The 5,680-nt window shown below is 33.0% G+C and overlaps 1 long non-coding RNA gene across 1 annotated transcript; it reads left to right on the forward strand.

The window, feature by feature from the left end:
* Positions 1 to 379: 379 nt before the first annotated feature.
* On the forward strand, positions 380 to 4,330 carry LOC138705733 (uncharacterized). Its single transcript, XR_011333739.1, has 3 exons — positions 380 to 720; positions 1,769 to 1,889; positions 2,572 to 4,330. It is a non-coding gene; the product is annotated as an uncharacterized lncRNA (long non-coding RNA).
* The last annotated feature ends 1,350 nt before the right edge of the window (positions 4,331 to 5,680 follow it).

The following is a 5,680-nucleotide window of genomic DNA, read 5'->3' on the forward strand; positions in this document are numbered from 1 at the left end:
ATATTTTGAAGTGTTCTATATCTTTATTTCAAGTGTTAAATAATCACTTTTAGGTTACTTGCAGCGATCAATTCTTTCACATTTTTACCTATTTTGTAATGTTTTCGAATTCACATCCTAATTCCTTATATATTCCAAACTGCTTGAAAATTAGTTTTTTTTTTTACTTTTTTTTTCGTCAATAATACCTTCAGTGTTGGGTGCTATGGAACACACCTGGGAAATATTAGAGATAATGCTTCAACATAGCCTATTATAGGCAGTACAGAAATTCTGTGATTACCAGGCAAATGTGCTGAATCAATTTTTGGCGAAAATAGACTTTTCTGTAGTCTATGCTGTGCATCCTAATGTTAGGCCAAGAGGAGTAGAGGAGTAGAAATAGAAGAGAGGGGGTCAATCGTATCTATTCCCTGTTAATCGCTGTTAATTCTATGGCACTGCCACGATGAGCGCTAACATCGCCTCTTACCAACATTCCGTCACTGATTTTAGACTCCTGGAAATGGAGAATGAACTTGCGTGCTCTTGGTTTAAGTTGTTAGTCCTGGAACAATTTCTTGCCGTATTTCAAGAACTGAAGAAGAAGACATATTGAATTTTCTTGCCTAGGCGAGGGAAGGATGGCCGGACGAATTAAATGTGAATATCCGTACTGCGGAAGTAAGAAGAGTAGTCACCACTCGAAATGCTTCTTCAAAATACCTGGGATAGTGAGAGGTGAGTTTTCATTTACAATATATAGCAATGTTATCACTTATAACTAATTTGATATACTTGTAAATTTTGCTAGCCACGTGCATCATTTTAAATTATATAGGTTAGGTTATCAGATATTAATTCATACACACATATACAGAATTTGTAACATCTAGTTACATATTAACAAACTTTTATTATTATTTCTATTGATAGAATATATATATATATATATATATATATATATATATATATATATATATATATATAGAAGATGCATTTTTTTGTTTTTATTTTCGAAGCTTTTTATACAGTGCAGGAGAAACTTTTCTGTTTTGCGCACCACACACGGGAGACAAAAAAAGTTATTTCAAACACTGAATATAACCAATAAATTTGCAGCAAACCACGTCGTGTCGTGTGGAGCTTGGTACCGGAGTTTCAATATTCCGATAGAAAAAAATAGAGTAATAGACCCTTTCCTTGAATATTCCCCGCGTGGTATTATTATTTGAGACCTTTACATATTTATAACATTTATTATAAAAATAATAGTAATATTTATAATAATAAATTGCAATAATAATAATAATAATAATAATAATAATAATAATAATAATACAAGTCTATTTATGATATAATTAAATGTTATATAGGCTATACGGTATATGTGTATGAAATTACCGTAAGCACAGGAACGTGACTTCGTGGCACTTTATAAAATCACTCTAATAGCCTATAAAGTGAAAGGGAACAGCTGCAGTGATGATGTAGCTTATACTTAAACCATTTTATGACATATTTTATCCACCTATATTTTATTTTATTTTTTGTTTCGCCTACATTGTATTTTTACAAATGTTGTCTTTAAATACGAATTTTTTCCTGGACCAAAATTAGGCCTACAATAGAAATGATGAGATAATTAGTATTTTAACGTGAAGCTGCCTGGAGGAGTTTATTTTAATTTTTCTTGGTTCTCAAAGTGATTTTATTAAGTGTCATGAAATGGTTTTCCTGTGCTCATAATTTATATTTATTTTACACTTTATTTCAATTTTTTTTTCAGATGCAAGGCATGCCTAGAAGCATTGGGCATATAAGATCTGATGGTTAAAGAGCCCAACAAACTGCACAACAGCTTTCGGGAGCCATACCTTGCAAAGTTGAAGCTATCTCCAATGGTCAAGGTAACTTACTTAAGTAACTGCAAGCCTTTTATATTATGCAATTTCAGTGCTTCATATCTATACCTATAAATTCTGTCGTAATTGCAAATTGTGAATGAATACATAAAGAAAAGCCATTCACACAAATAGTGAAGTATCAGGCTAAGTAGATCCCATAATTGGGGCGAATAATGGTCTGTATTGCAATCTGCTAACTGGGCAGGAGGAACGAAAATGTTACATCGTCATTCCACTCATAAATAATTTACTATTGGACGGGCAACATACACCGTTATTCCATCAATATGTTTTGTACACTAAGCAAAGTATAGATTGTATGTTACTGAAAGTCATATTACACATCGGAGAAGTTTGTAACATTATGAACAGTATAATAATGAAGACAATGACAAACACAGTTTTTAAATGTTGACTATAAGAGAGTAACACATTTTAAACAGTTCCTTTCTGACATCAAGAGCAAGCTGTGAGCACATCTTGAAAGAATTTCCGCAAATCTGTTCCTGAAACGAAATAACTTGATAACATTCTAAGATAAAGTATAATGGCAAAAATTGTAACATAAACCATTATTCGGCCCAACGCTTCAATTGTAACCTCTATCCTTGGTGGTACAGGACTACTTACTCTTGCTGTCAGTTCATAATTTTAACCTTTTGGTTGTTTTATTTTGTACGGGAAGAAACAGAGGACCCCCGCCAGAGAGGCTGGTGACCCCCCAAGAGAGGAGAGGCAGTGAGAAGAGGCTGGGGAGCCCCCAAGAATGCAAACCACGGCCACACCGATAGTAACACTGAAGAGGAGGAAAATTTGCAGTCTTCGAGTACAATTGCATCATCTGAGAGGAAGAGTCCTCAAGACCACACAGAGAGATCTGAAGATTGACATTGCCCTTGCAACTTTAAGGAAGAAGGTTCCCGGGCCATTATATGAATTGGTAAAAAATAGTGTCTCCTCAAATGCAAGGTATGTACAGAGAGTTCGGTGGTCACCGGAATTGAAAGCAAAGGCTCTTAATATTTATTTACAGAGCCCAAGTGCCTATAGAATGATTAGGAAGTTATTAAATTTCCCTTCTAAGGCTACATTGCTTAGAGTTTTGCGAAAGTATACCACTGATGTTGGTTTTAGTGACAAATTATTTGACATACTAAGGAATGCCTGTAGTAAGATGACTCACACTGACAAAGTAGGTTGCCTTATGTGGGATGAAATATCTTTAAAAGCAGTGTTGACAAGCAATAAATGTCTGCAGCAACTAAATGGCTTAATGTCCGTGTTGCACTATTGAACATATACCAGGAGTAGCAGAATTTGCTAAGAAGTAATTCATTACCTGCCTGTAATAAAGACATAGACCACTCACCATAGACACAAGCATCTGATTTGCAGGTTTACCTGACAAGTGTTTTTCAAATCTTTGAAACCCATCAACAAAATCATCATTATTGTTACAAGCCAAGCTGATTTGAGTGGTATTTCATCGCATATGAGACAGCACAGCTCATCTATGTCACTCATTTTGTCACAAGCATATTTTAGCTTATCCAGTATTTTCTCACAAAACCCAACATCATTTGTATATAAGGCAAACTTTTGTAGAAGAGTGGCTTTACAAGGAATACTCAATAATTTTCTAACAATTCTGTTTCACTTGTACTGTGTAAGTAGAAATTAAGGGCTTTACATTTGAATTCTGTTAACCAGGGACATTCCTGTACAAATCATGAACCAGAGGATTGTCTGCAGGATTGTATATGTAAAATAATATTAACATTACTTTTCAAATACAGCTTTATCTTCGCTGGCACTCCTCTTCTTCATGTCAACGAGAACTGCAGATGTGAGAAGTTTTGCACCTAATGTGCTTGTGAAACTGGATGCAGAAAAGTGATGTGCACATTTACTGATACTGTGGTATTGTGGCCAAATGATTATGTTTTCTTTGTGTATTTTTGATTTAAGATTTTTCATGTTTAATTTTAGTTGCTATTTATTGCTATTTTGTATTGTTCTTGTATTTTTGTTACATTATGTTTCTTGTTATGATTTGGTATTTTTCTCAAACAAAAGGAACCTAAATTAACTACAATACGAAGTAACTCAAGGCAATAATAATTTTTTTTTCTTGAAATAACATCATAATATCAAACACAGGACCGATGTTGTTGGCATATTTCAACAAAGCCTGTGAAATGTACTGTAGACTCTATTTACCATAATCGCAATATTGGAACATAAAGTTATTGTATTCTGCACTAGCATTTAGAATATTTTCATATTAAATGACAAATTATGCCATTGAGGAAATAAATACAGTAGTAGGTGCTACATATACGTTGGAATTCTTAAACCTGTACAACTTAACTGAAATCAACAAATGCTGAGTTTTTGGCAATAAACCCATTAACTCTTTTACTCTACTCTCTAATATTCCCCACAGGCAGCTTAAAATTTCATGTTGAAGTTTACAGACAAACTGGCATAATGTAATTAAATATTAACTTTTATTGTTTTAATTTTATGTTTATCATGTACTGTGTATGATTTTATTTCTTCAGTTTGTTATATTTGTGTTTCTCAGAGAAATGGAACTTAAATTAACTAACTACAACACTAATGTTCGTAATGTTTGAACACAAAATTACACTAGTGAATACAATATTTTCCAATATTCCCCACATATAGTCCAAAATGTAATGTAGAAGTTCATGAACAAACTGACATAATGTCATTAAGTGTTAATCTTAAAAAAAATACTTGTGCATGATTGCCTTCAATGTAACCAGAAGACTTTACACATTATAGCTACTTATTTGGAGACAATAAGAACACAGCATTGTAGACTCCAATTTCTACTAAGGGTGATTTGAAATTATTTTCCTTACAACACAATAATAACTAATGGTAGTATATCAGAAAATATCAGAAAATTAAGCGGTTAGCTGACTTCAAAGAGCAGAGATTACTTCATTAATAAATATGTAGAGTGTTAAGAATGTTTAGGTATGATTTTTTTCTTTGTGTAACATTTACTACTATGTTGTTAATATTATATATACAGTACCTATCGTGAGCTCACGATCTTTTCTCTATTACAGTAAAACATCAAACAGTTAATTTCAATAAAGATCTTTGTGTTTATGTACAAAATGAAATATTGTTAATAAATAAATCTGATACATTCCAACATAACAGATTTGCTTGGTCATGTCTAAATCATTTCCAATTTCACAGTCCATTTCCTACCTCTACTACTCTACTTCATGAGATATCTCGTTCTGAAAACACTTATGGTATTGTAATTTACAAAAAAAGGTTTCTGGCTAAAGATCTTAAAAAAAAAACAAAAAAAAAGGGGGAATTGTAATAGGGATGGTTACATTTCAAACATTCATGTTAATATGAATGTAACGAGGATGTGCAAAGAAGTACTTTGAAATTCCCGCTATTTCCGGTGCAGGAAGTCGTTTGAAAATACCGCCATTTTTTGTGCATGTGGCGCTCCACTGCTGGTAAAAAGAAGCTTCTTGACAGATTACACTTAATCCGCCTCTTGAGCCCCTCTCTTCTATTCTTTCTACTCCTCTTGTGTTAGGCCTATCTTTATTGTGGCAAAATATGACATGTATATCGTATTTCTATAAATTTCTAACCAACTTGTAAGAATCATGATACTATGATTTTAAACAAGTCGTACAAACTTGTAATTCTCGCTCCTGAAAGACTGCAAAAATGACATTTTGTCTTGGAGCAACAGGATTAGTCTCTAAGGAAATGTTTTTGTAACA

Source organism: Periplaneta americana, chromosome 9 (assembly GCF_040183065.1).
Source record: "Periplaneta americana isolate PAMFEO1 chromosome 9, P.americana_PAMFEO1_priV1, whole genome shotgun sequence".
Taxonomy (NCBI): domain Eukaryota; kingdom Metazoa; phylum Arthropoda; class Insecta; order Blattodea; family Blattidae; genus Periplaneta; species Periplaneta americana.